Genomic DNA, 27,088 nt, shown 5'->3' with positions numbered 1-27,088 from the left:
TAATTTCAAGCCAATTTTCGCACAAATCTACAGATAGCTTGGGAGTAGGGAATAGTTGTGATTGCAGTCCTTTTAAGGACTAGGTTACAGCATTTCCTATGACTTTTATCAGGCAGGTCTGTGCTCTTAAATAGATAGGTTGTGGGAGTAAAGACTAATTGTAATTGGAGTCCTTTTCAGGACTAGGTTACATCAGTTCCTATCAGTTTTTGCCAGGCAGGTCTGTGCCAGTGCTGTGCTAGTTTTTTTCACAGCATTTGGCTGAATCTAGCAAAGCTAATCCTTTTTGGCCTATTGCAGAGTGTGTTAGTCAGTGGAGTAGCCTATCTGTGTTGCAAGATATAAAACCTGTGTATAGAATACCAATTTTTTTACTGCACCTAGTGAAGTAAAATCTTTTGGGCATAGCATCATTCTATTAGTCCATCTATACTGACCTCCATCAGGCTGCAAATTGAATATAATTTTTTTCTGCATCTAGCTCTGAAAAAATATTTGGCCTTCTAGAAGTGTGTGGGACTTTCTCTATTAGTCCATCTATACTGACCTCCATCAGGTTGCAAACTGAATATATTTTTTTCTGCATCTACCTCAGAAAAAATATTGGGCTTGTAGCTGTGTGTGGGACTTGTTCTATTAATCCATCTATACAGACCTCCATCAGGTTGCAAACTGAATATAATTTTTTTCTGCATCTACCTCTAAAAAAATATTTGGGCTTCTAGCTGTGTGTGGGACTTGTTCTATTACTCCATCTATACTGACCTCCATCAGGTTGCAAATTGAATATAATTTTTTTCTGCATCTAGCTCTGAAAAAATATTTGGCCTTCTAGCAGTGTGTGGGACTTTCTCTATTAGTCCATCTATACTGACCTCCATCAGGTTGCAAATTAAAAATAATTTTTATCTGCATCTAGCTCTGAAAAAATATTTGGGCTTCTAGCTGTGTGTGGGACTTGTTCTATTACTCCATCTATACTGACCTCCATCAGGTTGCAAATTGAATATAATTTTTTTCTGCATCTAGCTCTGAAAAAATATTGGGCTTCTAGCTGTGTGGGGGACTTGTTGTATTAGTCCATCTATACTGACCTCCATCAGGTTGCAAACTGAATATATTTTTTTCTGCATCTACCTCTGAAAAAATATTGGGCTTCTAGCTGTGTGTGGGACTTGTTCTATTAATCCATCTATACAGACCTCCATCAGGTTGCAAACTGAATATATTTTTTTTCTGCATCTACCTCTGAAAAAATATTGGGCTTCTAGCTGTGTGTGGGACTTGTTCTATTAATCCATCTATACAGACCTCCATCAGGTTGCAAACTGAATATAATTTTTTTCTGCATCTAGCTCTGAAAAAATATTTGGCCTTCTAGCAGTGTGTGGGACTTTCTCTATTAGTCCATCTATACTGACCTCCATCAGGTTGCAAACTGAATATAATTTTTTTCTGCATCTAGCTCTGAAAAAATATTTGGCCTTCTAGCAGTGTGTGGGACTTTCTGTATTAGTCCATCTATACTGACCTCCATCAGGTTTCAAATTAAAAATAATTTTTTGTCTGCATCTAGCTCTGAAAAAATATTTGGCCGTCTAGCAGTGTGTGGGACTTTCTCTATTAGTCCATCTATATTGACCTCCATCAGGTTGCAAACTGAATATATATTTTTTCTGCATCTAGCTCTGAAAAAATATTGGGCTTCTAGCTGTGTGGGGGACCTGTTGTATTAGTCCATCTATATTGACCTCCATCAGGTTGCAAACTGAATATATTTTTTTCTGCATCTACCTCTGAAAAAATATTGGGCTTCTAGCTGTGTGTGGGACTTGTTCTATTAATCCATCTATACAGACCTCCATCAGGTTGCAAACTGAATATAATTTTTTTCTGCATCTACCTCTGAAAAAATATTGGGCTTCTAGCTGTGTGTGGGACTTGTTCTATTAATCCATCTATACAGACCTCCATCAGGTTGCAAACTGAATATAATTTTTTTCTGCATCTAGCTCTGAAAAAATATTTGGCCTTCTAGCAGTGTGTGGGACTTTCTCTATTAGTCCATCTATACTGACCTCCATCAGGTTTCAAACTGAATATAATTTTTTTCTGCATCTAGCTCTGAAAAAATATTTGGCCTTCTAGCAGTGTGTGGGACTTTCTCTATTAGTCCATCTATACTGACCTTCATCAGGTTGCAAATTAAAAATAATTTTTTGTCTGCATCTAGCTCTGAAAAAATATTTGGCCTTCTAGCAGTGTGTGGGACTTTCTCTATTAGTCCATCTATACTGACCTCCATCAGGTAGCAAACTGAATATATATTTTTTCTGCATCTAGCTCTGAAAAAATATTGGGCTTCTAGCTGTGTGGGGGACTTGTTGTATTAGTCCATCTATACTGACCTCCATCAGGTTGCAAACTGAATATATTTTTTTCTGCATCTACCTCTGAAAAAATATTGGGCTTCTAGCTGTGTGTGGGACTTGTTCTATTAATCCATCTATACAGACCTCCATCAGGTTGCAAATTGAATATAATTTTATTCTGCATCTAACCCAGCCAATAGTTTTGGCCTAATACCACAGTTTGGCCACTCAGCTCTGCTCGGTTCCTATCCATTGTTTTTTTGTGCAAACAACTCCAGAGTTGTGAATTAGTTAACCACCAAAATGAGTGGAAAAAGGCCTGCTGCTGGTGGAAAGGGGAATAGGCGTGTTGGGAAGGGGAAAAAAGGTTGTGTCCGTGGGGTAGGTGTTAAAGCAACAGTAACATCTGCAGAAGAAAGACCATCTTCCAGCCAAACTAAAATGTCTACTTCTTTTAGCGGACAATGTGATAAGATCCCTTTCTTACGGCCACGCCAATCGCTGCAAATTCCAGATGAGGCACAAAAACAGCAGGTGCTTCAACGGATATCAAGTGCTCCTTTAATTGGGCTCTCCTCCACATCAACTTCAACATCACAAATACTCCAGTCCTCAAAGGTGTCACCCCAATCGCACTTGCTTCCTCACAGCTCCCAAATCTCCAGCTGCCCGTCTGAGTATGAGGTAGAACAGATGGTTGAGTCTGCAGAGCTGTTTACTCATACTATAGCCTGGGAATCAGAGGTCGACTCCAGCGCTTCTGTGAATCCAGACGAGGAAATGATCTGCACTGATGCCCAGAATCTTTATGGGTCGGATTCAGGACCAGACGCAGAAGGTTCTGACCATAATGTAGACCCTCATTCCCAAACTGTAACTCCTGTTGGTGGAGACAATGAGGAAGACGATGATGAGACTCAAATACCTGATTGGAGCGACAACTTTAGTTTTTTGTCAGGGCAGGAACAGGTTGGCTCTGAGGACGACGGGTGTGATAACTCACAGGGTGATGATGATGAGGTTGGAGATCCCACTTACTGTCAACCCACAGTCAGCCAAGAGATGAGGTCAGCAGAGGAGGTGGAGGAAGATGCTAGTGACGACGAGGTCAGGTTGCATCTTCCTGGACAGAGACGTAGTACTGGAAGCACGTCAACAACTGCATCCTCAAACACAACTCTGCCTCTGACCACAAGTCGTGGTGGCTCTTCAGGTCGCATGGGTGCTAAGCCTTGCATAGCCTGGGCATTTTTTCAGATCGATAAAGATGACCCAACTTGTGTTATCTGTAACATTTGTCAGCAAAAGCTAAGTAAAGGCCAAAAAATACATAGTTTGAGTACTTCATGCATGAACCGGCACATGGACATGAAGCATAAGTTGCAGTGGGAAGCTCAGTGTGCTACAATGCGGCCTAGCCGGCCGGGCCAACCACCGTCTGCCATATCTTGTGTATCCGCGGCCTCTTCATCCTCTGTGACTGGGGGGACAGCAGTCACACCTGTTTTGGGGCGCAGACCTGCCACCTCTTTACCCGCAACAGCCAGCGTAATTGGCAGGTCATCATTTTCTTTGGAGGTGGTAACACCAGCTGGTGTTGAGCGCTGTCCGACATCGATAGCACCACCTTTGGATCAAGGCAACCTAACATGTCCGCCTGCATCTTCCTCACAGACCGGCAGTTTGCCGGGGACACCCTTATCAACCCCGTCTATGCACAATAGCCAGCCCTCGGTCCCTCAGATGTGGACAAGTAAAAGACCATTTCCTCCTAGCCATGAGAAAGCTAAGAGATTGAATTTCACCATCTGCAAGCTCTTCGCTACACAAATGCTGCCTTTCCGCCTGGTGGACACAGAGGATTTTCGAGACCTTATGTCCGTCGCAGTGCCCCAGTACCAGATGCCCAGTCGGCACTACTTCTCAAAGAAAGGTGTGCCTGCGCTCCACCAGCATGTCACACACAACATCACCGCTTCTTTGAGAAACTCTGTGTGTGACACGGTGCATTTCACCACAGACACTTGGACGAGTAGGCATGGACAGGGGCGTTACATGTCGCTGACTGGGCACTGGGTAACTATGGTGACAGCAGGACAAGGGGCTGCTGTCCAAGTCTTGCCGTCCCCACGAGTTGTGCGTCAATCCTCTTTATGTCAAAGTTCCTCCACTGCTTCTGCCTCCTCAACCTCCTCTCGGTCTTCCACCTGCACCCAAAGCCTGTCTGGTCATGCCACAATCTTTCTAACTGCGCAGAAGGGATCCTGCACACCTCCTTACTATGCTGGCAGTAGGGCTCAACGTCATCAGGCGGTTTTTACTTTGAAATGTCTGGGAAATGTGAGTCACACAGCTGAGGAGTTGTGGTCAGCTCTGGAGAACCAATTTCATGAATGGTTGTCTCCACTGGACCTGAAACCAGGGAAGGCCGTGTGCGACAATGCTGCAAACCTGGGTGCGGCCCTTCGCCGGGGCAATGTCACACACGTGCCTTGTATGGCTCATGTGTTGAACCTGGTTGTCCAGCAATTTTTAGCCCACTATCCCAGACTAGATGGCCTTCTGCAGAGGGCACGGTCGCTGTGTGCTCACTTCCGCCATTCGCATCCCGCAGCTCAGCGACTTACATCTCTACAGAAGTCGTTGGGCCTGCCACTTCACCGGCTAAAATGCTATGTGCCTACCCGGTGGAATTCAACTCTGCACATGTTGCAGCGACTGTGGCAGCACCGACAAGCCCTGGTGCAATACGTTCTGACGTATAGCATGGGCCAACGAGATCCAGAGGTGGGGCAAATCACGCTGGAGGAGTGGTCTCAGATCAGGGACCTATGCACCCTTCTGCACAGTTTTGAAATGGCGACGAAGATGTATAGTGCTGACGATGATTTACATGCTGGAGCACATGTTAAACAGAATTCGGAGTCAGGTGGTGGCACAAGAGGAGGTGGAGGAAGTAGAGGAGGAGGAGTTGTATGCGGAAGGGCTAACATCTGCAAGGTCCAGACGGTCGGCAGCACCAAGGCGGCAGGCATGTGAGGGTGGGGGAGATGGTTTTACCAGGGCGCATGGTAGCAGCCAAACTAGTGAGGAAGGTGCAGGAGCCCATGAAGAAGTGGAGGACGAACTTATGGAAGACTCATCAGATGAGGGAGACCTTGATCACATTTCTGTTGTGCGAGGTTGGGGGGAGAGGACAGAGGAAGGAAGCATGATTGTTACCTCGCCACCAACACAACAGGGACTTGGTGCTCCTGGATGCGCAAGACACATGAGTGCCTTCTTGCTGCACTACCTGCAACATGACCCTCGAATTGTGAGAATTAGAAATAATCCTGACTACTGGGTTGCCACACTGTTAGATCCCCGGTACAAAAGTAAATTTGCAGAAATTATTCCTGCCATAGAAAGGGATGCACGCATGCAGGAGTATCAGCAGAGACTGTTGCAGAATCTTACATGTGCTTTTCCACAAAACACCAGTGGTGCACGTAGTGAATCTCACAGTTCCAACTTGCCAACCGTGGGACCGTCAAGTGTTCAGCACTCAAACCGTAACAGAACCACAGTATCTGCTGGTAACATCAATTTTGCGGAATCATTTCACCACTTTTTTAGCCCATCCTTTGCAAGGCCAGAGGAGACAAGAAGTCTGACACATAGTCAACGCCTAGAGACGATGGTACAGGAGTATCTCCAAGTAAACATTGAAGCCATGACTGTGTCACTGGACCCTTGCTCTTTTTGGGCTTCCAATCTGGATAAATGGCCGGAGCTAGCCACTTACGCCTTGGAGATCTTGTCATGCCCCGCAGCCAGCGTTCTGCCTGAACGTGTGTTCAGCGCTGCTGGTGGTGTGCTGACAGATAAGTGCACGCGGCTCTCCACTGATAATGTAGACAGACTCACGTTCATAAAGATGAACAAATCATGGATCCGAAACGACTTTTCTACCCCTGTGTCATCCTGGGGAGAGTAAAAGCTTGATGATTGGTTAAAATCACCCTACCAACCGTTTTAAGCTTTCAAATTACTAATCATGTTTATCTGTATCTTGGCTGGAAAATAATTTGGGCTTTGTAGCAGTGTGCAGCACTGATTCTATTAGGCCATCTATAATAAGCTCCACCAGATTTAAAATTACTAATCATGTTTATCTGTATCTTGACTGGAAAATAATTTGGGCTTTGTAGCAGTGTGCAGCACTGATCCTATTAGGCCATCTATACTAAGCTCCACCAGATTTAAAATTAATAATAATTTTTAGCTGCATCTAGCCCGGAAAATAATTTTGGGGCTCCGAGATGCGCAACACACATAAGTGCCTTCTTGCTGCACTACCTGCAACATGACCCTCATATTGTCAGAATTCGAAGTAATCATGACTACTGGGTTGCCACACTCTTAGATCCCCCAAACTTTTCGATCAACCTTTTCATTTTAATAAAGACCAAAAAATGGTCATTTTTGAAATTATAAGCATTAGCAGGTTATTAGAAACTGAAATCAAACAGTTTTCAACTCAAAACTTTATTCTAGGTGATGTTACATTTTCACATAGGACCCCTTGTTCGAAAGGAGCTTCTGAACTCTCTCGTCCATTGAATTTGTCAGGTTTTGGATGGTTTCTGCTTCAATTGTTTTGCATGAGGACAGAATACCCTCCCAGAGCTGTTGCTTAGATGCATATCAGCCAGAGATGCAGATGTTTTATGTGCAGCATGAGATGGTGCATTATCATGCCAAACAATGATCTTGCTGTGAAATACACGGTTCTTCTTCTTGAACCATGGCAGAAAGTGCTGTTTGAGAAAATCCACATACATTATGAAGTTCATCTTTAGCGCCTTCAGGGATCGTAAAGGGGCCGACAATCTCTCTCCCCATGATTCCAGCCCAAAACATTACTCCACCTCCTCCTTGTTGGCGCTGTAGCCATGTTTGCGTGGGGTGTCCATCAACCAGCCATCCTCCACTCCATCCATCTGGACCATTGAGCACTGCACGGCACTCATCCGTGAACAAAACAGTTTTGAAATCAGTCTTCATGTAATGTTTGGCCCACTGGAGCCGTTTCTGATTGTGTGAAATGGATAGAGGAGGTCGACAGGATGGCGTATGCACAGCTGCAAACCTCTGAAGGATCCTGCGTCTTGTTGTTCGGGGGACGTTGGAGGCACCAGCAGCTTCAAAAACTTGTCTGCTGCTATGACAAGGCTTTTTTGCCACTGCTCTTTTAACCTGACGTAATTGCCTGTAGGAAAGAGTCCTCAATTTGCCCTTATCAGCACGCACACGTGTGTACTGTGAATCAGCTACATACTTCTTGATTGCCAAGACACTTCATCCTGATCATCGCACAATGTTGATTGTAGTCATGCCTTGACCTAAACACTCCACAATTTGTTGCTTCTCAGCAGCCGACACATCCTTTTTCTTTCCCATTTTGGCAGAAAATGTAGGCTGCTTAATAATGTGAGACAGCCTTCTTAAGTAGTCTTGCCTTTCATTGGACACACCTGCCAAACTAATTAGCACAGGTGTCTGCAATTGCTTACAGTGATATAAAGAGCCCTGACACACATCACCATCAATGAGTTTAACTGACAAACAAACAAATTCTTCCCTTATCACTCCTAAACACTTTTTGCATAATAATTTGGAACACAGTGTACATGTGCTTTTCCACAAAACACCAGTGGTTCACGTAGTGAATCTTACAGTTCTAACTTGCCAACCGTGGTCTGTATGGAGTTGTTCAATAAAGGGACCAAAATTAAGATAACATAGATGGGAGAGGTCTCTATGAATAGGAATTCCTAAGTATTTGATACCCTGTGAGGGCCAGGCAAAGGGAAAGTTGGACTGGATGGAATCCTATATGGATTTGGGGAGGGAGACATCGAGGGCCTCAGACTTCGCTGCATTGATTTTAAAATTTGACCATGTAACAAAGTGATCTATTTCAGCCATAACAGCACGGATGGATATATGTGATTGAGTGATATATACTAGGACATCATCAGCAAATAGAGAGCACTTGTACTCGGTGCCTCCCACCTCAATCCACCTAATATTGGGGTTATGGCGAATTGATGAGAGCAGGTGCTCCGTCACTAGGATGTATAAGAGAGGGGACAGAGGACATCCCTGCCTTGTCCCATTGGTGATTGTGAAAGGTGATGAAAATGTTCTGACGCGCCCCCTGGGCCTTGGGACACCCGGAGCCGGACCCTTTTTGGTGGATGCTGGTGGTTGTAGTCTCCGTGGCGGCGACTCGGTTCCGTGGCTCAGGGCGGTCAAACCAGTGGCGGAACTATTTATGTGGTTTTGATGTTTAAATGTCCGACTACGCCACCCGTGGATTGCGGTCAGAGTGAACTGCCGCTCCAGGACAGACCGCTGAGGCTGGTGTTGTGGATGCAGCAGAGCGTAGCATAACTCCCCACGGGAGGAGTATAGCCTCAGGGCAGTGTATGCGGAGGATGGGGGTGATGGTGCAGGGCAGCAGCAGTAACGACACGGAGTCAGTGATGCAGTCCAGGGCCTTTACTCACAGTTCTTATTATCCAGACCACGTCTGCAGGTAACGGCTGCCCATGTCGTACTGTGCTCACCAGGTGAGGGTCTCAGACAACTCCCAGATAACTTTGGAGCGCTTCACAGGACCCCCTTTGTGTGTCCTTTGTCTGGCCTTTCTTACCAACCCTTCTGTCCGGCTGCCTCGGGCCTCCTCTTGGTAAACTTGGCGCCAGTTTCCCTGACCCTATGTGGTGCCTTCCTAGCGGGTGTAGCGAGGGGCTGCGCCACATAAAATGTCACAGCCTCCGGTTTCTAGCTGAGGGTCGTTTCCTGCCTCCACTAGTTTCGGGGACCGGTCTCCCCCTTTGGCCTGACCCCTCCACGCAGGTGGATTCGGGCGTGTGGTGGCGACTCGCCCGTCCGCACCCCTGGGATCCCTTCGTTCCTCGTTCCTGGAGCCTTCTCCGCTCCTCTTCCTTCCTTCTCCCTCTTCCAGGCCTGGGCCTCTGTTACTAGGCCCGCCTCCGGAGCAGAGCTCATGCAGAGCCCCTGCTCCCTGCCACTTCTGCTCAGACTTCTCTGCACTGAACTAAGATGGTGCCCACCTTTTATACTCCCTTCTCAATGCACCCAGGAACTGCTTTCTCCCTGCTCCTGCACTACAGGGTTCCCCTTCCTCAGTGTTCCCTCCCCCCACTCCAGCTAGGGACAGGGAGTGTCGTGCCCATCTCAGAGGCATATTGGTTGCCCTGCCCCACGGCAATGTGGTGTAATGCATGCAGATGTCGGGTCCTGATCCACACTCCATCCTTACCTGAGAATGAGATATCACACCTCTGGGTGAGGTGCAATACCTCTGTAGCAACCGAGCCCTCAGGGTGCTACAGTTCCATTTATCTTCAGCCTAGGTGACGTATTGTGATACAGGGCCGTGATTTTGGCTATAAAAGGGTCCCCTAGACCCCTACCACAAGCTTTTTAAGAGAATCATATATGGCGTGCCAGGAGACTCTATGGAATGCTTTCTCAGCATCCAACGAGAGTATCTAATTACAAATTTTTAACTGCATCTAGCCCAGGAAATACTTTGTGCCTAGTAGCAGTGTCTGCTAGTCAGCGGATTATCCCGGCTGTTAAGCAAGCTACACCACCTGTAGTTTGGACACTTAATTTTTTCAAAGGAAATGCTTCGGGACCACGGGATACTCAGTGAAGAGCATCAGGAGGCACCCCAAAGCATAGGGGCTGGGACTGGCAGTAGGATGCCTTGCGGTGGACAGCCGAGCTCGATCCTTATAAAAGCTTTTTAACTGCAGCAGCTTTAGTGGACGCTACTGGAGCTGGAATTACGCGGCTGCTGGCATGAGACTTGCCCTCCAATAGATCCTTGTAAATGGATTTAAAGTGTATTCATTCAAATTAGAGAGACAATTTAAATTAAAAAGTTTAGAGCTGCCTCCACCACAGGGGGGCTCGCTCGACCCACCAGGGGACAGGCACCAGTATTGGGAGAGGGGGGCTGGCCGTCAGGGTTCACCGCGGCTCTGGCACAAACCCGGCGACACGGAGGTTGCACGGGCAGGAGCGGACTGAACGTGTCGGCTTCTCACTTTTTGTATTTTAGAAGGGCATGACATGCCTATATCTGTGTCTCCCCCTCCTTTTACTCCTCCACCTCTTTTCTTTTCGCATGACTATATGTACTTGTCACTTTTCCATGTGTTAGTTGTGTCTTCTGAGCAGTTTGTCAGCTTTTGGACACCTTTGAAGGTGTTTTCTATGTGTTTCTATGTGTTTTTGTTTGCCTGCCATTGGTTTTAACGGTGTTCGAAGGTGTTCGACGAACAGTTCGACGAACAGTTCGGCGAACACACGGGTGTTCGACGAACCGAACCGAACTCGAACACTACGGGGGTGGCTCAACACTAGTGATAAGTGGGCGTCTGCTGGATGTGCGCACGGATGTGTGGGGAGTGGGAAGAGGGGAATTGGGGTGGATGAGGGGAGATCAGAGATGACTTATCAAAGTCCTCTCTGTTCTTCTTTCAGGACCAGGAGCCCAGAGCAGGAGCCCGGTACTGGTGACTGGGAGCCTGGAGCAGGAGCCCGGCGCTGGTGACCGGGAGCCTGGAGCAGGAGCCCGGCGCTGGTGACCGGGAGCCCGGAGCAGGAGCCTGGCGCTGGTGACCGGGAGCCCAGAGCAGGAGCCCGGTGCTGGTGACCGGGAGCCCGGAGCAGGAGACCGAGAGCCTGGAGCAGGAGACTGGCTGCCCGGAGCAGGAGACCGGGAGCCCAGAGCAGGAGACCGGTACTGGAGTTGGAGACCAGAACCGAGAGGATTAACAAGGACACTTAAGTGAGGGGGATTGGGGTGGGAAGGAGGGTAAAAAGATGGGGGAGTGGGGAGAGGGGGATTGGGGTGAATGAGGGGAGATCAGAGATGGACTTACCAAGGGGTCAGCAGGATCAGCAGCAGGACCGGAACAGGAGACGGAGCCCGGAGCAGGAGACTGGCGCTGGTGACCGGGAGTGGAGCTGGAGACTCGGACAGGAGCTGGAGACCGGGACCGGAGCTGGAGACCGCTGCAGGACGCAGAAAAAAAATGGTGATAAGTGGGGGTAAAAAGAGGGGGGATTGGGGTGGATGAGGGGAGAACAGACTTACCAAAGTCTTCTCTGCAGGCTCCGGAGCAGGAACCACACCAGGTCAGGAGCAGGATACCCAGGATGCTGGAGCAGAAGATCCGGGAGCAGCAGCAGCAACTGAAGCAGGTGAGTATATGGTCTTGTGGTGTCACAGAATATTCTGTGGCACTACAAGGCCCAGCACAGACACATCAGATGTGACCGCTCTGTAGAAATCCTCAACAAGTGTGAGGGTCTGCAGGGCGGGCGGTCACAGGGGGGTGATAGGATGGTGACAGGTGGAGGTCACCACCCAGTCACCTCCCGGTCAGGTAATCTGATTGGAGCAATCATTGATGACATTGATTGCTCCAATCAGAGTACCTGAATACAGGTGACCGGGCAGTCACAGGGAGGTGTCACCTCTCTGTGACCCCCTGTGGTGCATGCTGTGCCCCAGCCATCTGATCGGTGACATTGATTGCACCAATCAGACATGGCTGGAGCAGAGCATGCACCACAGGGGGTCACAGAGAGGTGACACCTCCCTGTGACCGCCTGGTCACCTGTATTCAGGTACTCTGATTGGAGCGATCAATGTCATCATTGATCGCTCCAATCACAGCAGTCTGTGGGCTTTGATCACATTAGAGGGGGTCATGGGGCGGTGACAGGCAGGTCACAAGCCTGTCACTGCCCCATGACCGCCCTGTCACCGCGTGGTGACGATTGGTGTGATCGATGTGATCGGCGATCTCACCGATCATAGCAGTCTGGGGCCAGGGCTGGGGTGTCCTAGCAACAGCCTAGGATCGGTGCTCTTAGGAGCACCGATACTAGGCTGCAGATCACTGTTTCTGGCAATCGCATTGCCGGAAACAGTGAGAAATGCTGTGATTGGCTGTTCAGATTTGAACAGCCAATCACAGCGATCGCTGGTACGTGGGGGTAGCGACACCCCCCGGGATGACGGCGCTATCTACCCAGAGGTAAGATGGCGCCGGAAATTTAATGCGATCACCGCGACTTCGGTCGCGGTGCCGCATTAACGATATGACGTACTAATACGGGTCAGGCTCTTAAGTCCCAGGGCACAGACGCGTATTAGTACATCATGGGCTTTAAAGGGGTTAACCAACCCCACCCTCAGTCTTACATTATGTACAATCTGAGTAAGAGCTTTCTATGCAAGTGGTGCAGAGTCAATGGCGAAGATGGGAATGGGCTTAGCTAAAGTACAGCAAGCAACACCATGAAATCTCACAAACTCAACATTAACCATGCTGGCTCCAGCTCCACTGTCAACAAACGCAGAAATTTTTACCACCTCTACAGTCAGGACAAACCAAGAACTGTAGGTTGATAATAAACGCACCCCTTCATTATCCAACTCCATACTACCAAGGGTTAATCGGGTTTCCTTTTGCTTAGGAATCGAGGGACAGGTCCCAATAAAAAGTCCCTTTTTTCCACAAAAAAACACACGCCCTTTTTTTGCGGATCTCAGGGAAAACATGCAATGCAAAGGCACCCACTAACTGCATGGGTTCTTCCCCCAGTACTTCCCCCGGTACTGGTTCATCCCCAGACCGCTCCCAGAGCAGAGAGGCATTGCCTCGAAAAGAGGGCTCTGGAGAAGGTGGTCTCACCCACCTATCCCGAAGGTGTCTATCAACACGTATGGCCAGAGACATGGCAGCCTCCAAGGACTCTGGGGTTTCATTTACTGCCAAAGCATCTTTCAACTTTTCAATAAGGCCCTGACAAAATTGGCTTCTGAGAGCCGGGTATCTAATTGAGTAGGGAAAGATTGATAGATAGATAGATAGATAGATAGATAGATAGATAGATAGATAGATAGATAGATAGAGATAGTTGGACAGATAGAAAATATATAGATAAACAGATAGGGCACCTACTCATCTCCAACAATCTTGGTGGTGGGCTTGTGTGTAGTCTTGAGCCACCCCCGTAGTGTTCGAGTTCGGTTCGGTTCGTCGAACACCCATATGTTCGCCGAACTGTTCGTCGAACTGTTCGTCGAACACCTTCGAACACCGTTAAAACCAATGGCAGGCAAACTAAAACACATAGAAACACATAGAAAACACCTTCAAAGGTGTCCAAAACCTGACAAACTGCTCAGAAGACACAACTAACACATGGAAAAGTGACAAGTACATATAGTCATGCGAAAAGAAAAGAGGTGGAGGAGTAAAAGGAGGGGGAGACACAGATATAGGCATGTCATGCCCTTCTAAAACCAAAAAAGTGAGAAGCCGACATGGCCAGTCCGTTCCTGCCCGTGCGACCTCCGTGTCGCCGGCTTTGTGCCAGAGCCGCGGTGAACCCTGATGGCCAGCCCCCCTCTCCCAATACTGGTTCCTGTCCGTTGGTGGGTCGAGCGAGCTCCCCTGTGGTGGAGGCAGGTCTAAGCTTTTTAATTTAAATTGTCTCTCTAATTTGAATGAATTGACGCGCCCCTGGGCCTGTGTCGCGCTGCGTTGCGCACGCGGGAGCTTACCCGGAGCTGGATCTCTTGAGGGTTGTAGTCTCGTGGCGGTGACCCGGTCCGTGCCCAGGGAGTCAAACTGAGCGGCGATGTAACAGCGGTAGATGCAGGACGACTACGCCACCCGTTGAATGCAGCTATGGAGCTGCCGCTGCAGGACAGTCCGCTGAGGCCGGTGGATGGATGGTGCAGCGTAGATGGTATAACCCCCAACGGGAGGGGTATGGCCTCAGGGCAGCAGATGTGGATGATGGGGGTAGCAGGAACCACTCAGAGACGGTGCGGTGTAATTCAGGGTCTTTACTGGTAACAACGATAGACCCTCCCGGAGTACTTGCTAGTGAACGGGGCCTGGTCAGTCCTTGAGCAGATGGGATCTCCCCTGGCCAGGCGGAGTTGTAGGCCTCCCAAACTGACTGTACTCTTCTGGCTACCTTGCTAGAGGCGGGTATAAGTAGCCCACGTCCCTGAGTGTACCGTGTGGTGCTCACCCGTATGGCCGGTGACTCGGGGCCTTCTAATGGCTTCCGCTCCACGATGGCGGTGCTGGTCCCACGCGTGTGACCGTGCCTTCGGGCTTCTTGGCCAGAGGACCTGAAATCCCCTGCCTGACGGATTCTGCTGCTGGGTAGGAATTAGTCCCCACAGCCTCGGACTCCGGGTCCGGTAAGAAATCTTCTCAGTCAGGGCGAGCTCTGCAGCTGCCAGCCCCTGACTCGTAGTAGTATTGCTCCCACTGAGCTTCTGCTGTTTCTTCCTATGCTGCTTCTTGTCTCTACTCTCCTTGACTGACTGACCCTGCCTCAGCCCAGGGTTTATACAGGGGAAGTTCTTCCCCTCCCAAGACTGGGCAGGAGGTGTGGCATGCACAGGATCCCTGACCAAAGGACCTCCCACCTGCTCTCAGACATAACATTACATTACTGTGGAAAACCAGACCCCTGGGGTGCCACATTCCCCCCTAGTGAAATTTAGTACTCCGGGACTAAACATATTTTAGAAAAAAAACATAACAAGATATAACAACAATAATAGTACAATAAGAAGAAACACATAAAGGTGGTCACGGCATGTCCGTAACCGGGTGTAGTCTTTGAAGAAAGCAAGGTGTCCATTTCACCAAAACAGGGAGACGTAACCAGGTAGGGGTCTGTCCTACCCCGAGTCCTTAACAGTCTCTAGTCCATCCTGGGTTACGCTCCAACTATGTACAAGGATTCCCGGTAAATCCACCAAGGATTCCTAAAAATAACTGGAAACACAAAATTATACACAAGCAACAATACACAGATAAACATAAATAAAACAATTTATACACTTCAAATCCTCCAGCGTGCGGGTAACTGGCCTCTAGTGGCCCTAGTGGACCTACGGAGCTGACTGTCTGGCCCTGAACTACAGGGTGTAGGAGCTGTCAAGGGTAAACTGGGCAGCTGTCTACCGGCTCTTTGTCTCACTAGGGGTACGGCAGGCTCACTATAAGCAGAGGGTTGATCCTCCTGTTCTGCTTGTGTGGAGTCTTCTGCCTCCTGGACCGGCTGTTCTTCCAGCTCTACCTGTTGCTCCGTAGGTGCTTGGGATGCTGGTTGGAGGAAGGTGAGTACGGGTACCACAACTGCACCATTGACTTGAGTCCAAGACCGAGGGAAGTCCCCGAGCACAGTACTAACCATATCTTCCCTTTCCTCTACGGGTCGATGGTCTTCTTGTTCCTCTTCAGGGTTCCTCAGTTGTTCGGGACACTTCTTCAGGTGGTCCCGGGATACAATGGCTGTGGTTTCCCCTCCGTCTTTACTGATGGTACAAACCTTCGGGTTCTCGTGGCTTGAGGGCAGTACGGTGTACGGGTCCTTCTCCCACTGGTCGTCCAACTTGTGGAGCCGTCTCTTCCTCTTCAAGACCTGCTCTCCGGGTACCAGGGGAACAGCGGGAGCATACTGGTTGTAAGTTTTCTCTTGTCTTTCCCTAGCCTGACAGAGACTTCGCTCCACGCTCTCCTGTACTCTCCGGTACTGCTGCTGCCTCTCTGTGTCCCAGTCTGTTTCTGGTGAAGTGTCCTCGGGTGTCAGGACTCCCATTTCCAGGTCAACAGGTAACTTACCAGGTCTTGCCCTCATTAGGTAAGCCGGGGTACAGTTGGTGGAACCTACCCGGATGTGGTTGTATAGGTCCAGCAGATCGGGCAACTTCTCAGGCCACAGACTGCGTTCTTCCAGGGGCAACGTTTTTAGAAGATCCATTACCACCTGGTTCATTTTCTCACAAAGTCCATTAGTTTGCGGATGGTAGGGTGTCGTCCTTATCTTCCGGCAGCCATACAGATTGCAGAATTCCTGGAAGACCTCCGCTTCAAAGGCAGGTCCCTGGTCCGTCAGCACTTGGTCCGGGTACCCGTGTGGACGGCAAAAGTGCTGCTGGAAGGCTCTAGCTGCTGTTTGAGCCGTTAAGTCCTTGACGGGGACGACAACCAGAAACCGGGAGTAATGATCCACGATGGTTAACGCGTAGACGTAGCCACTTCTGCTTGGGGTCAGTTTTACATGATCCAAGGCTACCAGTTCCAACGGTTGCCGGGTGACGATGGACTGCAGGGGAGTCTTCTGGCTGGCACGGTCCTTCCTTCTGAGGTTGCACGGGCCACAGTCTCTGCACCACTTCTCGATGGTTCCCCTCATGCCTACCCAGTGGAACAGCTCGCGCAGCAGGAACTCCAGCTTCTTCCACCCGAAGTGTCCAGCTCCGTCGTGGTATGCCTCCATCACCATGGCTGCATCTCTTCGTGGCACCACTACTTGCCAGAGTAGTTCATGCGTCCGGGAGTTAACCATTCTGCGGCACAACTTCCCCTTGTAAAGGAACAGTCGACTCCTCTCCGCCCATAGTTGTTTGGCTTCCTCCGGAGCGTCTGGTTCAAGGCAAGCCTCCGGGCGAGTCAGCATCTCCTTCACCAGTCGGACGGCAGGGTCGCTGTCTTGCGTTTCCGCCCAGTTGTAGTGAGGTAAGGGGTTCAACGTAGCAGCCTGCTTACTCCTTACCCGGTGGGAGTACTGGATAGTCCCATGACGGTGGAACGCAGGGAGTTCAACTTCTTCCAGTCCCTCCGGATCTTCTCCTTCGTCCGGCAGGTTGGGCATCCTGGACAGGGCGTCCGCGTTGGTATTGGAGCGTCCGGCCCGGTATTTGATTGTGAACTCGTAGTTGGACAGACGGGCCATCCACCTCTGCTCCAGGGCACCGAGTCTTGCCGTGTCCAGGTGTGTCAACGGGTTGTTATCCGTGTACACGGTGAACCGGGAAGAAGCGAGGTAATGCTTAAAGCGCTCGGTGACTGCCCATACTACGGCCAGGAACTCTAGCTTAAATGAGCTGTAATTCTCGGGATTCCTTTCGGTGGGTCGCAGCTTTCGGCTGGCGTAGGCGATTACTCGTTCCTTCCCCTGCTGGATCTGGGACAGTACGGCTCCTAGCCCGATGTTACTGGCGTCGGTGTAGAGGATAAAGGGCTGGCTATAATCCGGGTACGCCAGGATTTCGTCCCCCGTGAGGGCCATCTTCAGCTGGCGGAAGGACTCTTCTTCCAGCTCCTCCCATTTGAAGGGCGGCTTCTGGTTCTTGGCCTTCCGGGACTGGCCTATCAGGAGGTCCTGCATAGGTGCTGCCTTTTTGGTGAAACCGGGAATAAACCTTCGGTAGTAGCCTACCAACCCGAGGAACTGCCGCACTTCTTTTACGCTGGAGGGGCTTGGCCATTCCTTAATTGCGGTGATCTTATCAGGGTCGGGAGCCACTCCGTCAGCGCTCACCACGTGTCCCAGGTACTGCACCTTTGGCTTCAGGAGGTGACACTTGGAGGGTTTCACCTTTAGGCCGTAACTCGCCAGAGCTTCGAACACTTCCGCCAGGTGTTTCAGGTGGTCCTCATACGTCTTTGAATATACGATGACATCGTCCAGGTACAACAGGACCGTCTCGAAGTTTCTGTGGCCCAGACAACACTCCATTAGTCGTTGGAAGGTTCCTGGTGCGTTGCAGAGTCCGAACGGCATGCAGGTGAACTCGCTAAGTCCCATCGGGGTGGTGAATGCGGTCTTCTCCCGGTCCGCCTCTGCTACAGGAACCTGCCAGTACCCGCTAGTGAGATCCAAGGTAGAGAAGAAGTTAGCAGATCTTAAAGCAGCCAATGACTCCTCTATCCTTGGTAAGGGGTACGCATCCTTGTGTGTGATACGGTTGATTTTCCGGTAATCTACACACATCCTCATGGTGTTGTCTTTTTTTCTGACTAAGACTAGTGGAGCTGCCCAGGGGCTACAGCTATCCCTGATCACCCCAGCCTCCTTCATGTCTCTAAGCATCCCCTTGGCATGTTGGTAGTGTGCAGGGGGTACGGGTCGATACCTCTCTTTTATGGGAGGATGGTCTCCCGTGGGGATGTGGTGTTCTACCCCCTTGACTCGCCCGAAGTCTAACGGGTGTTTACTAAACACTCTCTCGTACTCTTGAACCACCCGATAGACTCCCTGTTTCTGATGTGAGGGAGTGGAGTCAGTACCCAAATGTAGTTGCTGACACCAGTCCTCCTTTGTTTTCTTAGAGCCATTACCTTCCTCCGGGTGAGATGGAGGCAAGGGTTCCACAGATTGTATAGCATTTTGGTTAATGGTATATAATTTGGCTAGCGTGGCATACCGGGGCAGGTACACTTCCCTCTTCCCGATATTGATTATGCGAACGGGCACCCTCCCATGGCGTACATTAACCACCCCCCGTGCTGTCAAGATGGTGGGCCTACTGTCTGAGTAAACTGGTTCTACCATTGCCTGGTAATCTCTACCTCTCAGACCAATAGCTGCCCGGCACCAAATCATCATTTCACTTTTTGGGGGCATGGCAATAGGAAAAGGGTCACACATTCTTACGCTACCAATCTCACCGCCGGAGAGTTCCACCTGTTGCCGTCGCATCAGTGCCCGGATCTCTTTCTGGAGCACCCGCTGCTCGCCGGAGCTGGCGTTCTTGGCAACCTGCTGTAAAAGGAAAATCACCTCTGCAAGACAATTTTCAATTACATTAGTTCCTAGAGTTATTTTTGGGTGACTCTCATGTTTGTCAATATCTACAATGATCAGTCCCTGTGCTGCCAGTTCGACTCTACCGATTTTGATGGTCACCTCTTTAAATCCGATCTGTGGCACGGACTGGCCATTGCTGGTGATGATACTCAAGTCGTCGTCAGGGTAGCGGGTAATATCCGAGTCATTCCAGTACTGCTTAAAGAGCACGTACGGGATGGTGGTGACCTGTGACCCGGTGTCCAGTAGGGCACTCATGGGAATGCCATCCAGTACCACAGGCAAGACTGGACGTCCTCCCACATATCTGTCGCGCCAGTTCGATGGGCCTGGTGATCTTTTTCCTGGGGGTTGGCCCTCTACCCCAGGTTGTGCCCGTTTAAAGAACAGTACCTTGCCATATGTCCAGGTTGATTGCAGCGGCGGCAGATGGGTCGTCCGTCCTCGCTGTATCGGTCACTGGGTCTTCCTCTGGCCGGTGGGGTCCTCCTTGGTCGACGCCACGGGATGTCCTCCGGTCCGGATGCCAGCTGGATCTTCCCTGGGGTGGAAGCCTGTAAAGACTGCACAGTTCGGGTTAGCGCAGCAACGCTCTTAGCTAGCTCTTGGACCTGATGGTGTAGGTCTGGAGCCGGGTCATTGTCCAAAGCCTGCGCATCAGCTCCCACAGGCCCTGCCGACAAGGGCGCCGCCTCCTGGTGGTAAGTGATAGCAGGGCGCTTGTGGGTCACAACGCCACCCGGTGCCGGTTCTCGGAGCACCCGGATGGCTCTGTCCTTGAACTGTGCAAAGCCCAGATGGGGATCCTGTAAGGCCATTGCCCGCAACTGGGTTCGGTGGGTATTACAATACAGTCCCTCTATAAACTGTTCGGTCAACAGCCTGTCCTCGTTTCCCACTCCATCAGGGTCGGTCTGCTTAATGGCCCTCAGGGCCTCTTGTAGGTTTAGTGCATAGTCCCTTATACTCTCATGCGCTTGCTGCTTGCACCCGTAGAATCTAAGCTTAATCTCGGCTGAGGTGCGGGTATCAAAGGTGTCCTTCAGCCGGGTTAGTATCCCTGCGACAGTCTTCCTCCCAGGTGGCCAGGATTTTACTTCCCTTTTGGCTGCCCCGGTTAGTTGGGCCACCAGGATGCTCACTTTTTGCTCTTCTGTGAGGGGGTACACCTGGAAGAGGCTATCCAGCTTTTCTCTAAAGTCATGCAGGGTATGTGACTCCCCTGAGTACTGGGGTAGCCAAGCTGCTCCCGGGATATAGGGCATGGTGAAGGGCATAACTGCAGCAGCGGTAGCGCTGGCGGGGGTTGAGGCAGTGAAGCTCTCCTCCGTATCCGACATCTTCCTCCCCCCTAGTGGACCGTGGCCTACCTTGCGATGATCCTGTTCCGTAGGCCGCGGCTCCGCAGTGGATCGTCAGGGTTGAGGACCTTCCGTCGCGCTCCTGTGATGTCGGCGTCTGCTGGGCTCCTTCCAGGACCTTACGCAACGTCCGGACGTGAGGCGGGGCTTCAGTTCTCGCGCGCTTTCGGAGTCCACGCCCCTCTTCTTCCCGCGCGGCGTCCTCAAGATGGCGTCCAATGGCGGGAAAACTCCACGGATGGCGGGAAGAAGGCAGAAGATGGCGCCGGATGGTGGGAAACTTCACCGATGGCGGGAAGAAGGCTGAAGATGGCGCCGGATGGCGGGAATCTTCACCGATGGCGGGAAAACTTCACGGATGGTAAGTTTTAAAAGTCTCTTTTTCAGGCACGCAGTACCCGGTGGTTGCGGGCACGAAATCCTGCCGACTACGCCAAAGTTGACGCGCCCCTGGGCCTGTGTCATGCTGCGTTGCGCACGCGGGAGCTTACCCGGAGCCGGATCTCTTGAGGGTTGTAGTCTCGTGGCGGTGACCCGGTCCGTGCCCAGGGAGTCAAACTGAGCGGCGATGTAACAGCGGTAGATGCAGGACGACTACGCCACCCGTTGAATGCAGCTATGGAGCTGCCGCTGCAGGACAGTCCGCTGAGGCCGGTGGATGGATGGTGCAGCGTAGATGGTATAACCCCCAACGGGAGGGGTATGGCCTCAGGGCAGCAGATGTGGATGATGGGGGTAGCAGGAACCACTCAGAGACGGTGCGGTGTAATTCAGGGTCTTTACTGGTAACAACGATAGACCCTCCCGGAGTACTTGCTAGTGAACGGGGCCTGGTCAGTCCTTGAGCAGATGGGATCTCCCCTGGCCAGGCGGAGTTGTAGGCCTCCCAAACTGACTGTACTCTTCTGGCTACCTTGCTAGAGGCGGGTATAAGTAGCCCACGTCCCTGAGTGTACCGTGTGGTGCTCACCCGTATGGCCGGTGACTCGGGGCCTTCTAATGGCTTCCGCTCCACGATGGCGGTGCTGGTCCCACGCGTGTGACCGTGCCTTCGGGCTTCTTGGCCAGAGGACCTGAAATCCCCTGCCTGACGGATTCTGCTGCTGGGTAGGAATTAGTCCCCACAGCCTCGGACTCCGGGTCCGGTAAGAAATCTTCTCAGTCAGGGCGAGCTCTGCAGCTGCCAGCCCCTGACTCGTAGTAGTATTGCTCCCACTGAGCTTCTGCTGTTTCTTCCTATGCTGCTTCTTGTCTCTACTCTCCTTGACTGACTGACCCTGCCTCAGCCCAGGGTTTATACAGGGGAAGTTCTTCCCCTCCCAAGACTGGGCAGGAGGTGTGGCATGCACAGGATCCCTGACCAAAGGACCTCCCACCTGCTCTCAGACATAACATTACATTACTGTGGAAAACCAGACCCCTGGGGTGCCACAGAATACACTTTAAATCCTTTTACAAGGATCTATTGGAGGGCAAGTCTCATGCTAGCAGCCACGTAATTCCAGCTCCAGTAGCGTCCACTAAAGCTGCTGCAGTTAAAAAGCTTTTATAAGGATCGAGTTCGGCGGTCCACCGCAAGGCGTGCTACCGCCGGTCCCAGCCCCTATGCCTTGGGGTGCCTCCTGATGCTCTTCACTGAGTATCCCGGGGTCCCGAAGCATTTCCTTTGAAAAAATTAAGTGTCCAAACTACAGGTGGTGTAGCTTGCTTAACAGCTGGGATAATCCGCTGACTAGCAGACACTGCTACTAGGCACAAAGTATTTCCTGGGTTAGATGCAGTTAAAAATTTGTAATTAGATACTCTCGTTGGATGCTGAGAAAGCATTCCATGGAGTCTCCTGGCACGCCATATATTATTCTCTTAAAAAGCTTGGGGTAGGGGTCTAGGGGACCCTTTTATAGCCAAAATCATGGCCCTGTATCGCAATACGTCACCTAGGCTGAAGATAAATGGAACTGTAGCACCCCGAGGGCTCGGTTGCTACAGAGGTATTGCACCTCACCCAGAGGTGTGATATCTCACTCTCAGGTAAGGATGGAGTGTGGATCAGGACCCCGACACCTGCATGCATTACACCATATTGCCGTGGGGCAGGGCGACCAATATGCCCCTGAGATGGGCACGACAGTCCCTGTCCCTGGCTGGAGTGGGGGGGAGGGAACACCGAGGAAGGGGAACCCTGTATTGCAGGAGCAGGGAGGAAGCAGTTCCTGGATGCATTGAGAAGGGAGTATAAAAGGTGGGCACCATCTTAGTTCAGTGGAGAGAAGTTACCTGCAGAAGTTGTCTGGATAATAAGAACTGTGAGTAAAGGCCCTGGACTGCATCACTGACTCCGTGTCGTTACTGCTGCTGCCCTGCACCATCACCCCCATCCTCCGCATACACTGCCCTGAGGCTATACTCCTCCCATGGGGAGTTATTCTACGCTCTGCTGCACCCACAACACCAGCCTCAGCGGTCTGCCCTGTAGCGGCGGTTCACTCTGACCGCAATCCACGGGTGGCGTAGTCGGACATTTAAACATCAAAACCACATAAATAGTTCCGCCACTGGTTTGACCGCCCTGAGCCACGGAACCGGGTCGCCGCCACGGATATTACAACCCCCAGCATCCACCAAAAAGGGTCCGGCTCCGGGTGTCCCAAAGCCCAGGGGGCGAGTCAGAACATTTTCATCACATTTTATAATCACCAATGGGACAAGGCAGTGGTGTCCTCTGTCCCCTCTCTTATACATCCTAGTGACGGAGCACCTGCTCTCATCAATTCGCCATAACCCCAATATTAGGTGGATTGAGGTGGGAGGCACCGAGTACAAGTGCTCTGCAATTGCTGATGATGTCCTAGCATATATCACTCAATCACATATATCCATCCCTGCTGTTATGGCTGAAATAGATCACTTTGTTATATGGTCAAATTTTAAAATCAATGCAGTGAAGTCTGAGGCCCTCGATGTCTCCCTCTCCCAAATCCATACAGGATTCCATCCAGTCCAACTTTCCCTTTGCCTGGCCCTCACAGGGTATCAAATACTTAGGAATTCCTATTCATAGAGACCTCTCCCGTCTATGTTATCTTAATTTTGGGCCCTTTATTGAACAACTCCATACAGACCACGGTTGGCAAGTTAGAACTGTAAGATTCACTACGTGAACCGCTGGTGTTTTGTGGAAAAGCACATGTACACTGTGTTCCAAATTATTATGCAAAAAGTGTTTAGGAGTGATAAGGGAAGAATTTGTTCGTTTGTCAGTTAAACTCATTGATGGTGATGTGTGTCAGGGCTCTTTATATCACTGTAAGCAATTGCAGACAGCTGTGCTAAATAGTTTGGCAGGTGTGTCCGATGAAAGGCAAGACTACATAAGAAGGCTGTCCCACATTATTAAGCAGCCTACATTTTCTGCCAAAATGGGAAAGAAAAAGTATGTGTCGGCTGCTGAGAAGCAACAAATTGTGGAGTGTTTAGGTCAAGGCATGACTACAATCAACATTGCCAAGACACTTCATCCTGATCATCGCACAATCAAGAAGTATGTAGCTGATTCACAGTACACACGTGTGCGTCCTGATAAGGTAAAATTGAGGACTCTTTCCTACAGGCAATTACATCAGGTTAAAAGAGCAGCGGAAAAAAAGCCTTGTCATAGCAGCAGACAAGTTTTTGAAGCTGCTGGTGCCTCCAACGTCCCCAGAACAACAAGATGCAGAGTCCTTCAGAGGTTTGCAGCTGTGCGTAAGCCATCCTGTCGACCTCCTCTATCCACTGCACACAAGCAGAAACGGCTCCAGTGGGCCAAACAATACATAAAGACTGACTTCAAAACTGTTTTGTTCACCGATGAGTGCCGTGCAACGCTCGATGGTCCAGATGGATGGAGTGGAGGATGGCTGGTTGATGGACACCCCATGCAAACACGGCTACGGTGCCAACAAGGAGCAGGTGGAGTAATGTTTTGGGCTGGAATCATGGGGAGAGAGATTGTCGGCCCCTTCAGGATCCCTGAAGGGGTAAAGATGAACTCCATAATGTATGTGGAGTTTCTCAAACAGCACTTCCTGCCATGGTTCAAGAAGAAGAACCGTGTATCCCACAGCAAGATCATTTTCATGCATGATAATGCACCGTCTCATGCTGCACATAACACATCTGCATCTCTGGCTGATATGGGCATAAAAGGGGACAAACTTATGGTGTGACCCCCATGCTCCCCTGACCTTAACCCCATTGAGAACCTCTGGAGCATCATCAAAAGGAGTGTCTATGATGGCGGGAGGCAGTTCACATCTAAGCAACAGCTCTGGGAGGGTATTCTGTCCTCATGCAAAACAATTGATGCAGAAATCATCCAAAACCTGACAAATTCAATGGACGAGACAGTTCAGAAGCTCCTTTCGAACAAGGGGTCCTATGTGCAAATGTAACATCACCTAGAATAAAATTTTGAGTTGAAAACTGTTTGATTTCAGTTTCTAATAACCTGCTAATGCTTATAATTTCAAAAATGACTATTTTTGGTTCTTTATAAAAATGAAAAGGTTGATCGAAGAGTGTGGGGGATCTAAGATTGTGGCAACCCAGTAGTCAGGATTACTTCGAATTCTGACAATCTGAGGGTCATGTTGCAGGTAGTGCAGCAAGAAGGCACTCATGTGTCTTGCGCATCTAGAAGCCCCAAAATTATTTTCCGGGCTAGATGCAGCTAAAAATTATTATTAATTTTAAATCTGGTGGAGCTTAGTATAGATGGCCTAATAGAATCAGTACTGCACACTGCTACAAAGCCCAAATTATTTTCCAGCCAAGATAAAGATAAACATGATTATTAATTTTAAATCTGGTGGAGCTTAGTATAGATGGCCTAATAGAATCAGTACTGCACACTGCTACAAAGCCCAAATTATTTTCCAGCCAAGATACAGATAAACATGATTAGTAATTTTAAAGCTTAAAACGGTTGGTGAGGTGATTTTAACAAATCATCAAGCTTTTACTCTCCCCAGGATGACACAGGGGTAGAAAAGCCTAAATATTTTTTGAGAGCTAGATGCAGAAAAAAATTATATTGAATTTGCAACCTGATGGAGGTCAGTATAGATGGACTAATAGAACAAGTCCCACACACTGCTAGAAGGACAAATATTTTTTCAGAGCTAGATGCAGAAAAAAATTATATTGAATTTGCAACCTGATGGAGGTCAGTATAGATGGACTAATAGAACAAGTCCCACACACTGCTAGAAGATGAAATATTTTTTCAGAGCTAGATGCAGAAAAAAAATATTTTTAATTTGCACCCTGGTGGAGGTTAGTATAGATGGACTAATAGAATGATGCTGTGCCCAAAAGGTTTTACTTCACTAGGTGCAGTAAAAAAATTGTATTCTATACACAGGTGGTGTAGCTTGCAACGTACATAGGCTACTCCACTGACTAACACACTCTGCAATAGGCCAAAAGGATTAGCTTTGCTAGATTTACCCAAATGCTGTGAAAAAAACTTGCACAGCACTGGCACAGACCTGCCTGGCAAAAAGTGATAGGAACTGATGTAACCTAGCCCTGAAATGGACTGTAATTACAATTAGTCTTTACTCCCAACCTATCTATTTAAGAGCACAGACCTGCCTGATAAAAGTCGTATGAAATGATGTAACCTAGTCCTTAAAAGGACTGCAATCACAACTCTTCCCTACTCCCAAGCTATCTGTAGATTTGTGCGAAAACTGGCTTGAAATTAACAAAGTATAGCGCACACAGCAACAGCGGTACCGTCTAACACACAGCTGCAGCAGGGAGAAAATGGTGGCGACGGGGTAAATGGCTGGGTCTTATAGGGCAAGGACATGTGACATACACTGCCAATGACACATGCCCTTGCTTGTGTGAAAAAAAGCAGTTCGCTCCGTGTGTGCGCTGCTGATAGGCTGACAGATTGCACCTCCCCACTGTAAATGCGGGAAAGAGAAAAAAAAATGGAGATCTTCATTATTCCTGCAGAGATCCATCCCCTTCCCCTCCCCCCGCCCCGCTGTACACTCAAACTGCGTATTAACATTAATTTTCAGCATTACTGAGAAAAAATCCAGTTATGATTTTGGTGAACGAACAGTTATCGAACATAACCTCGAACAGCCAAATTTTTTTCAAATCGTTCGTGTTCTCCGAACGGCTCGAACACCGCCCAAAACAGCTCGAATTTGAGATTGGCGAACAGTTCGAGTCGACCACCGCTCATCTCTACTTGTGTGTTTACACCCTAGAGTTTTTGTTTTGTTTTGCAGGAAAGTTTTGAATATTGGGCTTACACTTACAGGCACCAAACCTGCATCTGGTAAGTGTTGGTGAGAAGTGTTTAATGTGAAGAAATAAAAACTGTATAATGTGTGGGAAAACTTAGGGCAGCTGCAAAGTTGCATAAGTTGCTCAGCATTGTTCAGGGGTTTAGTGCAGGTGGGGTGGAGGGGTTTTGGATTAGTTTGCTTGTTATTTTCTCCTGTTAGGGGAAGATGAAGTTTATAAAAAAAAACAGGGTTGCTGAAGAGACGAAACTCTGCGGCATAGTGCACTGTCAAGGCCCCAGGATCATGGACTGACACTTTTTGCGATTCCAGA

Source organism: Phyllobates terribilis, unplaced genomic scaffold, assembly GCF_046119375.1.
Source record: "Phyllobates terribilis strain yellow unplaced genomic scaffold, ASM4611937v1 Scaffold_13__5_contigs__length_258822181, whole genome shotgun sequence".
In the NCBI taxonomy this organism is placed as follows: Eukaryota; Metazoa; Chordata; class Amphibia; order Anura; family Dendrobatidae; genus Phyllobates; species Phyllobates terribilis.
This window is presented reverse-complemented; position numbering follows the sequence as displayed.